This window comes from Podarcis raffonei, chromosome 2 (genome assembly GCF_027172205.1).
Source record: "Podarcis raffonei isolate rPodRaf1 chromosome 2, rPodRaf1.pri, whole genome shotgun sequence".
NCBI classification, from domain to species: domain Eukaryota; kingdom Metazoa; phylum Chordata; class Lepidosauria; order Squamata; family Lacertidae; genus Podarcis; species Podarcis raffonei.
In genome coordinates, this window is record NC_070603.1 from 42,556,870 (window position 1) to 42,569,945 (window position 13,076).

The following is a 13,076-nucleotide window of genomic DNA, read 5'->3' on the forward strand; positions in this document are numbered from 1 at the left end:
CTCTTCCCATTCTCAAGAGTCAGGTGTCTTGTTTGTTTTTGTTTGTTTTTTTAATGAGGGAAGAGGGCACTTAACCCATCTGTAAGCTTTCTTGGAAAAACTTCTTATTAAAGCTTTCCCCCCCCCCCCTGTTTTCTTCTGAGTGTTCTCTGCATATTCTGGGTGGGGTGAGCTATGGGGAAACTGTGCTTCAGACATCCATGGCACCCCTGCACACTGGAACATGACAGGGCCACCCTGAAACAGCAGCTTCATGGCAGTAGCTGTCTATATGGATGCCTAACCTGGATTTAATAGTTGCAGTGTGCCCTGATTGCTACTTGCTTTGGAGGGAAGGAGAGAGGAACAGCTGATGTTTCTTCATGTTTGAAGTCACTTTTGACTGCCTTGCTCTCTTCCCTGGGATCCCCCACCCCACCCCATGTTCAATTCGTAGCCCCAGCTGCAGAGATGGAGTGTTTGGCACACCATATGATGTGTTGTGGGAAAGTGAATTCAAGCAGCCAGTTTTTCTCCTGAAAAGGATTTCCATTGATTTAAAAAATTACACCCTGATTTTCACTTCAGCTGGGTATCAAAGCAGCTTGCTAGGAATAGTTTAACTAATAGAAGATTGTTCTAGTTTTGTATGTGCCAAATAGTGGCCTCTGTAGCTACCGCGCACAGGACAAACTGCAAATATCTAGCTTGTCCAGTGAATTTTGGACTGGCACTCAAACCCTCTCACAGGTGAATTCATAGAGCAAGAAGATGCCTAATAGCTGCTCACGAGCTTATTTGATAGCAGCAGCTGCTATGTGGGGAGATGGTCATCTCTAGTGCTTTATAATCCTTCCACATTTCTGAACAATTCTAGGATCAGCCATTGACAATACTGGGTTTAACCACGAGAAAGGATCTATAATACTTTGGCGCTTGTAACTAGGCAAGGAAGTGGCTAACTAATTCACAATAAATGCACAAGCAGCTACTGTCTCTTTTGGTAATCCGAATCTACCTTAAATTAGTCTAGTACCATTTGATTCTTATCATGCAGTTACTGAAAAGCTAAGCCAAGTTTAAAAGAGGTTGTTTGAAATTATCTACATGGACACGGCATTTGGTGCAGGAAGCGGCCTTCACTAAATTATATGTACTGACCAATTATATTGGCTTGTGTTACCATAATTTCCCATTGGATAAAGGAATACCAGTCACAACCTTTTAAAAAGTGTGCTTTCCAAGTTGCAGAAAACAAGGCTGGATCAGGTGTAAGACAGGCAAATAATTTCAGGGGCTGGTGAATTTTTAAAAATCCTGTTTGCTTTCTACTGAACATCCAGTAAGATCTGAATCCACACCAACCCGCTTATTGAATTCAATTGGTTATGAGTTAGCTAAGTAGAATATTTACAATTAGAACATATGAGGAAAGTTGTTTTAGTTGTTTTTAATTAAATATTTAGTGATTTGAAAAGGAAAAACTGTATGTGAAACATTGCTTTCTGGGTGAGAGAGGAGAGAGTGTGTGCTAGCAGAGTTGCAATGCAGTGCAGTAAATTCATAGATCTGGGGTGCCAATTTGCAAACTTACTGGACTCAATGGAGAGCCCAAGAGAACTTGGTTGAAAAGGAGCATTTAGCAGAAAGAATAACGCCCCAAGTGGCCCCAACGTCCCCCTCCCATAAATTATACAGATTTATATAATGGCATTATGATACTGGCAGTTTCGTTCATAGTTTTCTTCCTACTGAATCTTAGCATGGAATTTGCCTGTTTTTCACAGATGGCACACAACAGAGGATATAGCATCTCCAGCATAGTACATAGCCAAGCATAGTGCCCTAATAATATAAGTGGAGGAGAGTATAAATCCCTTGGGGTGGTAATAGCCTATGGCAATGTATAAATGAGGCCTCATTGTCTGCGTATCAGGCAGCCAGAAGAAACACCATTAGCCCAGAAGAGTGGCCACTTCACATTGTCCTGCCTCTGTGCAAGTATTCCTTAGGCCACCTTCCACAACCTAGCACCCTTCAGATGTTTTGCACTGTAACTCCAACCATCCCAGACCACTGGCCAAGCTTGGAGAAAGGTGGCCTTAGGTACTTCAGAAAGTATGGCACAAAACCATAGGCAAGAGAACTTCATTCCCATCTTGTTTCAGGAGAATGATGGGTATAGTCAGGCAGTCATTTCTCAGTGTCATGAAGAACTACAGGTGGATAGATGGATGTGCTAAATTAGGATCAACTTGAGCTAAGCAGATGGAGTGAGAAACATAGTGACTTGATGGACATAGGATGAAGTCTTTTCCCTTGGTGCTGAACATAGAGAGGTACACAGCCACTACTGCAGTGGGTCAATAGATATAATCAGGATCAGATTTGGAAAGCCATTGTTTTTCCGATAATGTTTATACATATGGTTCAAGTGCATTTCACAGTCTATGACCAGGCTTTACAATATACTCCTGCAGAGCACTGAAGTTTTCCCCTCGAGCCTAAAAAAAAATACACAGTCATTAAATCTCAAGCTAACAGAGAACTGTGATGGCTCACAAACTTAAAGGTGGAGAGTTTCTGGTGCTTGACAAAGAAAGAAAGACACAGGGAGAACTCAGGCACCTCAGGGGGTGCCAGAAATCATTTAGAGAGCAACCCACAGCTATGATTTCCAGATCAAAAGTAGGGAATACTCAGAAAATGTGGTGCCACCCTGCTGTGGAACTGCACTGTTTTAAATATGGGAAACCAATTGTATAGCTTTGTTGCCTTAAAATGAAGGCATGGAAGAAAGTCGGCCCCATGGGTGCAGCCAGTCATCTGGTTGTGTTATTGCCCTTTCAGATTGGCTTTCTGCTGCCTGGGAGGGTTGCTTCACTAAAAAAAAAAAAAGGTGGCTTATTAGCGTTTTAAATAAATAAAAATGAGAAATGTTGAAATGCAAAGAAAAAGCTACTGGTAACTTATGTACGTTATGGTAAAATCAGTAGGAACTCATGCCCTCCAAGTCTCCCGATTTCCCAGGGACAGTCCCAGAATTACGAAAGCAATTCCGGCTTTGGATTTGAGCCTGGAATGTCCTTCTTTCCCCTGTCAGTGCTGCTGCTGCCAAACTCAGGGGGGAGGATGAGCTGGCACTTGTCTCCCCCTCCCCCCCAAAAAATGCTTTTTGCATCCGTGTCTAATCTTGCCCCTTTCTGATATTTAGATGTTTCTGATGTTCCTATTTTCATCTGAGGAATGTTGGAAGGTATGGTAACTAATTATGCACATGAAACATATGACATTTACCATAGATCATTTTCTATTGTGTGAAGTGGCCTTGCAGGACAAGCCATTGTAACAATAAAATATCTGAAAATCTGCTCCCGCGTTGCATATCAGACAGGTCAAGAGCCAGCTACAGCTGGACACAATCAGACCCCTTTCCATTCCTTAAAATTGGAAGGAGTCTTCTTCTTCATCACCTCCTTCTCCTCCTCGTCTTTTTCACTTGTTAAAAATGGGCCATACATCCACCTGCTGGCACAGCAAACTCAAAACGTTTGCCAGCTCCTGCAGAGCAGTCGGTGATTAGTTTCCATTAGTTGAGATGCTCTCCAAGGAGAATTATCTCCATCGGCAACTGTTCTACAATGCTGTAGGGAGCAAAAGCCCTTGAAAGCCTGGTCGTTGGTAGAAAGTGAAGATTCTAACATGACGAGAGATGTTTTAAAGAGTAACTGAGAAAGGTAGAAAATGGCAAGGAATGTAGCTAGGAATAGTCTCTATCATGTTGAAGTAAGTCCCAGTCAAACTAAACGTTCTTGTTTTGCAATTTTAGCCATTTCTGCACTGAAGGTACCCTAGCAAGGCCATTCCAAGCAACGCTCATGCTGCCCTTTTGATATTTCTTAAGGAAGTGGAGTCTCATAGCTGGGTCTTCTAATTATTGATTATGTTTGTATCACTCGTCTTATAAGTCAGAGAATGCAGAGGGTTATGCACTTTAAAATCATTACGTACTCGTTTTTTACACAGATTCTCTGTCTCCCATGAGTGCAGGCAGATCATTCAAGGCTGAAAAATAAACCACACATTTCAAAAGCTTGCAAAGAGAATAGAGCTTACCCTGAAACTGACTTCCATTAGAGAAAATCTTCTGCCCATAACAAATATTGTCTGCAGCCCCACATTAGAACTGACCTTCAGTGGCACTATTGAGCATAAAAAGAGGGAAATGGGGGGGGGGAGAGAGAGAGAGATTTTCTCAAGGAAAAAACATTGCAAACGTCTAATGAAAACCCAGCCTTTTCTGCACTTGAAGCAGTTGTGCTGAACATGTGAGGGGGACAGCATTGAGATGTCTTAATTTTTTTTAATGCACAGTGTCTGCATGACCACGCAAGGATGTGCTATACCAGAGAGGAGCTTGCAGCAGTTTTGCACCGCACCTCTCTGGGAGCCTCCAAGCTCAACACAGTCTGGCTAAGCCGAAGTCTAGCATACGGTGTTGTGTTGTGTTGTGTTGTTGTGTTGTGTTGTGTTGTGTTGTGTTGTGTTGTGCAAACTAGCCCAGAGCACTGCCTACCTACTGCTGTGGACTCATGTTAGCAGCCCATGTGACCGTAATAAAAAATAATGCTTTTTTTTACCTAAACTGCAAAAAGCCTGGCCAATTTTGCCCAAAATAAGCAGCAACCACAACACCATTCAGTGAAACTGCTTACGTTCTTCTCATATACCAAATATTGTTGCTCTGTAAAAGTAAAGGTAAAGGGATCCCTGACCATTAGGTCCAGTCGTGGCCGACTCTGGGGTTGCGGCACTCATCTCGCTTTACTGGCCGAGGGAGTCGGGTCATGTGGCCAGCATGACTAAGCCGCTTCTGGCGAACCAGAGCAGCACACGGAAACGCCGTTTACCTTCCCGCCGGAGCAGTACCTATTTATCTACTTGCACTTTGACGTGCTTTCAAACTGCTAGGTTGGCAGGAGCAGGGACCGAGCAACGGGAGCTCACCCCATCGTGGGGATTCGAACCGCCAACCTTCTGATCGGCAAGTCCTAGGCTCTGTGGTTTAACCCACAGCGCCACCCGCGTCCCATTGTTGCTCTGTAGGTTTTACTAAATAATTGTTGGGTATGAATACATCAGGTGCATCCCGTTGTTTCCCATATACAAAAAACTACTATTTAACATTACTTCCCTTTCTTCTTTGCCTCCTTCCACACTTCCTTCCCACTGTGTTGAGTTTTGTATCAGAAACCATTCATGCTGCCTTCCATGCAATGGCTGTAGCTGCAGAGTATGAGAACTTGGTGCTGTGTAAAACAGAATATCAAGAGAGAGAGAAAATGGCAAAGAACATCAGAGCCACTTATTTTGTGACCCCACCACCACCTTAAAACAGTATGCTTAAAGCATCCCTGATCGCTGTTTTTTGTTTTAATGTTTGGACAAGTTAGTTGCGAAGCTGCTACTCAATATTCTGGAGGAAAACACTGCAAAACCTCCCTAAACTGCTTAATGCACCACTAAATCATCATTGAAAAGAGGAACATAAATCTATTCAGCTGTAGTTTAAAGCTATTATTTCCTATCTTATCATTCTTGAATCTGCCTGCTCAGCCTCTTGCTGGGGTTCGTTTCCAACTTTTTCCCTGGCAGGTTTCCTCTTCCCTTAGGCAAAAACATGTACCTTGTGACACCTTCCCAATCATTTCATTACCATGTGCTACTTCTATCTAGAGTTTTGCTTTTGAATAGTTTAACTGAATCTACCAAGGGGGGCGGAGGAGTAGTTACTTGAGGGAGCACCCATTGAGCAACTGTCTTTTCCCCACAAAACAGGCAGCAGCAGATACATAAGCCATTGCATTTTTTAGGGTTACCAACTGATCAAGAAAAGAATTACCTATTTCTATGCCCTCAGCTTAACATCTTGATCAGCAGAAACCACCAGTTAAGCCTTTCACAGCTCAGAAATAAACATCACTCCTTGCTAATGCCTGCAATCAAATCACTGTCATAATGGTATGTTTTAACAGTAGCCATAGGGGCTACTTTCTCTTCCATCAGATTCACCTTTGGACCTCTCCCTAAAGCAGTATTGCATCAGGAGCTGCCTGACATATAATAAGCAGCCTCACGCCATTGCTTTGAAAGCAGCTGCAGAACCACAGGTTGTGTGTGTGGATCTGCTCTAAGAGAGCTTCTGTTCTGAAACTGAACCTAGGATTGAAGCTTGACAGTGCAGTGCTGTGCATGTTTACTGAGAATTAGTAAGGGAACTACTCCCCAGGAAGTGTGCATAGGATTGCTGCCTTCATTGCCCAAACCAATAAGGAAGAGGGATTCTGTTTCTTGGGCTGCTGCCGAGAAGAGGATGTCAGTAGGCAACGCTTTCCCTTCCGCTACAGCACCCACCCAATTCCTGCCTGTTATGCAGCCATCAGTGGCACTGCCGTCTTATTCTTTGCTGAACCTTGGTGGTCTAAGTTGGCGAGGATTTGTCAGTTGCCTGCACAGGGCACTAGGCATATTAAAAACTGTTAAGATGCCAAATGACCTGAAAGATTAGACCCAAGAAACTGCCTACTAGGTTTCAAAGGGTTATGATGACTCTTGCAAATTTTACTTCGCATCAGTTCCCTGTCTCACAAATGCAAATTGACAACACAGTGAGGCAGAAATCTTCATTATTCAGCACAACAGCCTCGTCCTGTGCAAGTAGATATAATGCAGCTTATATTTTATCTGGGGAATCAAAGATGAAAATTCAGGAATGCTGTTTACACAGAGTTACTTAAGCAGGGAAGGTTACAGTCAATTCACGTGTGTTGTTGGTATCCTGCTTCCCCAGGTTACAAGAAATATTGAATTGCAGTCATTCCCTCTGGGCCACCCTTTCACTTCTGCTGCCTCACATTCATTCTTTTATTCCAGAATTTGAGGGGGCCATTGAAAAAGTGACTTATGGTGGGCCTTACCCTATGTCAATAGGCCCCTCCGAAATTAATCTCATAGAATTGTAGAGTTGGAAAGGATCCCTGATTATCATCTAGTCCAACCCTCTGCAATGCAGAAATATGCAGCTTTCTCTTACGAGGATCGAACCTGCAACCTTGGTGTTGCCGTCACCACACTCTAAACAGCTGAGCTATCCACTCCCACAGGGGATGAGCCCTGACAAGTTTTATATGGTGGTAGCAGTAGCAATCTGATTACCACTGAATGACTGGGGACCACCATCTTTATTTCCCACAGTGCTCCTAATGTACTATCAATCCGAGACATTGTAGGAAATTAAAATAGTGGGTCCCAGGCCCAGGGAAGGTGTGAGTGCTGAGACTTCTGGCGCCCTCACAGCTGCCTGGGGGCATTGTGTGCTCATGCAGCCCAGTTCGTTTGTTCAATCATTGTTTGTTCATCACACTTTTCCACAGATAGCTTGCAACACAATGTGCAATAAATCTAGCAGTGCTATGCACATTTAACTGTTAATGTGACAGCTGTCTACAAAATTTGCTGTGTGCCAACTGGTCCCCAGTGGTCCCCATTGTCAAGGAAATCATAGGACAAATGCTGTGATTGGGGAAGGTTGATAGCTCATTGGCAGAACATCTGCTTCACATGCATAAGGTCCTAGGTTCAATCCTCAGCATCTCCAGGCAGGTCCAAAACACTAGAAGATTGCTGCCAGCCACTGTAGACTGGAGTGGGGAACCTGTGGCCTTCCATATCTTGTTGAACTCCTGCTCCCTACCTAGTTTTGTTCGTCATCAGGTATGATGGAAACTGTATGTATGTAGACAACACTGAGCTAGTTGGGCCAATGGCCTGACTTAGTATAAGGCAGCATTCTACGTTTCTGTATTCCTGTTGGAGCATAACATACATTGTGTACCATTCTCTGGTTGTAGCATGAATCAATACAATGTAAATGCTAATGTGCACCTCCCTGGGTGCGTATGAACAGGAATTATTTGCATATGTATAAGCTCCCCGTCCCCCCTCCCCGTATTGTGCAGATATCCTGGATTCAATCCTCTCTCCTCTGTTCTTTCCCTCTCCCTTCTGAACCAGATGATAAATGATAATTGAACACAATCCAATTGGGGGTGCTTGTGCATTGAGCAGCACTAGCTCCTCCTTTGCACTCATGTTTCTCCTGTTTGTGTAGTACAGAATGCTAAGTATGTGCAGTGCCGTGGCTGGCCAGGTTTTTTGGCCCCGGGAGCAATTGGGGCTCCTAGCCTGTGTGTATACGTGGAGGGGGATGCCAAGCTGGGTCTTTGACCCGGGTGAAATAAAGCCTAGTTTTGCCCCTGGCATGTGAGAACCCTCATTTCATTTGAGAACATAAACCAGCCTTCACCAGCCTGCTGCCCTCCAGCTGTTTTGGACTACAACTCACATCAGCCCTGTGGCTTCTGCTTCTTCTGTGAAGACTGTTTTGGGTAGGGGGGGTAGCTAGAAAGTGAGCGTAGGAGAACCAGGGGGAGAGAGTATCTCCAAAGAAGAGAGGAAAGTTAATTTTTGTCACCAAATGGATTTTATCTCCTTAGTGTTATTCTTTTCTTCCCCCCTAGTAATTAATTTCCTCTATGAACATGCCATGGAACCAGCTGAAAATAACATTTGTCCTTTGCAGACAGATCATTCATCTGTGGCATATTTGACAACTGCAAATATTCCAGCTTTCCATTTTCGTTGGCTTTATTAGCAAAGACAAAGTACAAAATATGCAGCCTCTCCTCTGAAGAAACTGACACTTGCAATTTTTTATGTTATGGATCAAAATAAATCCATTTCATTCCAGTTTAGCTATCAACATGTAGGAAATCACTGGGGCTGAAAAAATACAAGCTCTAGAGGATGTGGAGATGCACAAGAGAGTCTCGGAAGGAAAGCTGGAAAGTTACCTGGTGAGATGAGAAGGGTGTTTTCTAGGGAATATTATCCTTCCGTGGAAAGTAAAACGCTGGCCCATTGGGGGCTATTTAGTGTTTTCTTCATCAATTACCAGGAGTCCACAACTTGGGAATGGGAGGCTCAGTGAGTGATTTATGTTGCAAATTAGAACTGTCAGTCTCAACCTTGAGGAAGAAGGGCTGCTTTCAAAGTTCAGATCAATACGTCAGCATCTGAAAAGATCTTCTTCTGTCAAGAGTGGGGATGAAAGGCTGCCAGGTAGCTTCAGATCCTGCAATGTTTGTCAAAAATGCTCTGATCTGAGCTGCTTAATTAAAGGTCTCATGCTGAAAGGTGCTGGAGGAGCCCCACGCTCACCATAGTCGTCAGAGATGCTTACACCTGCCTCTCCGACTGAAAAGGGTAGGGAAGGGTTTCCCAAACTTGGGACTCCAGATGTTTTTGGACTACATTTCCCATCACCACTGACCACTGGTCTTGCCAGCTACGGATGATGGGAGTTGTAGTCCAAAATCAGCTGCAGACCCAAGTTTGGGAAACACTGGAGTAGGGCTTTGGTGGATCTCAGGGCTTAGACAAGTTGCTTCCATTAGTGTGGAAGCTGCAAAGGTGCTTGGGAGAGAAGACACCCAACACTCAAAAGGACTAGACCATGGTGAATGATGCCAGGCTGTGAGAAACTGTTTGGGAGGGATTGTCTCATTTTACCCTGTTCTTCTGCACTCCAGACACTGAGCCAGATTCAGCAAACCTGGTGTGCTAGCAAAAGCCAACACAAGGACTCCCACTACCACAATGGGGCTTCCCTCCTTTCTTCCCCCAACATGCCCCCCCCCACTTCCCGAGGGAATAATCAGAACAACACAGAGGAGAGGAGAGGGGGGTGGTTCTGTCAGACCAGCAGAAATGCTTGCGCTGATGAAAACATTCTCCTTAGTGCTACGTTGAATTCCTCCTTATCTTCATAGTAACATGAGCTGCATACTGGTGAGGCAGGGAAGTGGGGAGAAGCAGCGGAAGGCAGACGTCCCCGAGGCAGTTCAGTAATCACAGGCGGAGGTGGTTAGCTGCAAAACATGCTAAGGCAAATGCAGCACTGGCTTTTAATCATCATTTGTTCAGCCCAGCCGCACCAGACAGCTCATGGGGATATGTCAGCAGCATGGGCACCCCAGCAACAATTTAAGTACCAACCAGGCATGTGCACAGATCCCTGCCCAAGAAGTGTGCAAAAGCACAGAGTCAGGCAATGGTAAATTCTCAAAACACAGTTTTTAATGTAGTTTGCTTGTACAGTTTTCTGGTTTTGTGTAAATCTTGAGAGATCAAAGGAATATATATTTATGGCTCCATTCAGGAGAGCGCTGGAAATAGCTATATGAGCGCAGCTGGAAAAGAAATGAAAGCATTTGAGAAGTAGTGGGCATGGAAAGAGGAGTGGCTGAAAGTGGCAGCAGATCCACCCACTCGAAAGCACAGGGGGCGTGGGGATCTATGACCCTGGGTAGAGTGGTTTAGAGCTCTGTTTACTCTCTAATCCCTATACCGTCATGTAAACTCAAATTCACAGTGGAACAGCCTCGAGATTGGTGCTGTTGGAGGGCAATTAAATGGGAATGCAAACACACAGTAAATTCCATTTGTGGACAAGTCCTCAACCTGACACTGGACACTGGGCAGTGTGCCTGATTGTTTGTAGAAGCTGTTATTGCCAACTTTTAATGAAGAGCCAGCATCTGTGAACACGAGAGCAAAAAGATATATGGAGCTAAAAAGGTAAAGGTAAAGGACCCCTGACAGTTACGTCCAGTCACGAATGACTCTGGGGTTGCGGCGCTCATCTCGCTTTACTGGTCGAGGGAGCCGGCGCTTATCTGCAGACAGCTTCCGAGTCATGTGGCCAGCATGATTAAGCTGCTTCAATGCACGGAAACACTGTTTACCTTCCCGCCGGAGCAGTACCTATTTATCTACTTGCACTTTGACAGGCTTTCAAATTGCCAGGTTGGCAGGAGCTGGGACCGAGCAACGGGAGTTCACCCCATTGTGGGGATTCGCACCGCCGACCTTCCGATTGGCAAGCCCAAGAGGCTCAGTGTTTTAGACCACACCGCCACCCATGTCCTATATATGAAGCTACATTACACTAAATACTAGCGGTGTGCATGGGCCTTGATTAAAGCTCATAGAAAGCAACAGTGAGTTTGCTTCCCAGCTTTGTCCTGGTGACTTGTGTAGCAGAGGAACTTGTGTGTCGCCAAACATCTTGATGTTCTGGGTGGATCTGCAGCAGGCAGCTCATAAAGACTGCATCCCCCCCCCCCTTCTCTCCCCCCACCTCTCTCTATCTCTTGATACTGTTTTTCGGTATCTTTTCCAGCTGCACCCAGAGAATTCTTATTGTTATCTTTGGAAAACCAAGAGCTTTATTAATCTTTTATTTCCTTAATGGAGCTTCCCAGTAGACAGATGTGAACCCAGCACATCATCAGGACAGCTGCACAACAGCCTTGCCTTTCCCTGGCTGACTTCAAGCCGGTGCACCTCCATTAGCAAAATTATCTCATTAAACCCGCAAAGAAGCAGAAGAATCTGCCCTCTCTCTCTCTCTCTCTCTCTCTCTCTCCAAATACTTTATTGCTATTAGCACTCTTCGCTATTAGTGCTCTTGAGCATTGCCTGCAAAAGTGCTGCAGAGGGGTCAGCTGTGCAACAAGAATTCAGAAAGCATGGGCAGCAGGAGAATAGCTGGAAGTCAGGCTAATTTAAGGGAAAGAAACTATTTAAGCAGCTGCAGTTTCATGAACTAAATTAGAGAGGGGTCACAGTGGATGGCCTTGAAGAGATCTCCTGAACTTGTAAATAACAGGAATCTTTTTTTCCTTTAAGCACCATGATAGGAATCTAATTTTGCTCATCATATTCATTCACTCATATATATATATATATATATATATATATATATATATATATATGAGTGTTTTAGACCACTATTGCTTTCATTATTAAAGGAATTCCCCGAGGAACTAAAGCCGCTGCACAGCAAGCATGTGAGGTTCCTATGAGCTTCTGCAGATGGAACAAAATTGCTTATTTTATACCTTTCTTGCATGAAACATAAGATGGCATACAAATGGCTCTCAGTTCCAAGCATCTTACTTCCAAGCAGCAGCCAGACCCAGACTTGGCTTAGCTGCTTCAAGTTTGCTACGTTTTGTGCCTCCAGACCATGTTCTGCTGCAGCAGTGGCACTGTACTGGCATTGCAAGTAGACTCACTGCAAGTAGACACGGGATGTTGCCCTGAGCAGAGTAGCTGATTGGCATAATATGCCCGTCACAGCCAGCATCACTAAATGTGGCATTGCAGTGTTTTGCAAAGCATAGAAGCAGTCAGGGTTGGGTAGGACCTGCAGCAAATTCATTTAAAAAAAAAACACTGACCACCACAGAGCCAGTGACAAGAGAACAGCATTCCACAATGAATACATGGAAGTACTCGTATACCAGGACGTTGCAAAGGATAGGACAGCATAGCGGGGGGGGGGGAGGGTTGGCTCATCCTAGGCTAGAGGCAGATTCCAGAAGCGGTGACTCTCATTCTTGCCTCCAGTTTCCATCTCTGAATACCAATGAGCTCCAGCTGAGAACAGAAGGAGTTGTTGCTTTTCTTTGATGTGCCAAAATATCTAAGGCCATCACTGGCCCCACCTGTCCAATACAGTACAACTAGCTGCATCAGCACAAGGAAAACCTGTTACTTTTGTTCCTACGAACTGTGAAATTGGGATGTGATTAATCAGAAATGCCAGGTGGTATTTTACTTAAGACGCATAAGAGTGTTTCTTCTTCCTATCCCTAGAACATTATCACTTTATAAAATATATTTATGACCTTTACTACAGATCAGACCCCACACTTCCAAATCCCAAGCCAAATCCCTCTGACAAACATCCTTTGCAGGGTCAGGCAAGTTATATGTGATACACCTGTCCTGGGAGCTTGTTACTCATGCTTTAAAAAACAAATATTAACTCAAACTTCCTTTTCTGTTTCCAGTGAAAAAGCATGGACAGTGGGATATGTAGATCTGTAAACACTAGGTGTCATCACCATGGAGGAAATTGGGAGCCCCCCTTCTATTTCTGACAGAACATGAGAAGGACAAATTGTTCA

The 13,076-nt window shown here is 44.3% G+C and overlaps 1 protein-coding gene across 6 annotated transcripts in view; it reads left to right on the forward strand.

The window, feature by feature from the left end:
* Positions 1-13,076, forward strand: part of SHISA6 (shisa family member 6) — a 265,194-nt gene that overhangs the window by 216,318 nt on the left and 35,800 nt on the right. The gene's annotated exons all lie outside the window — the stretch shown is intronic.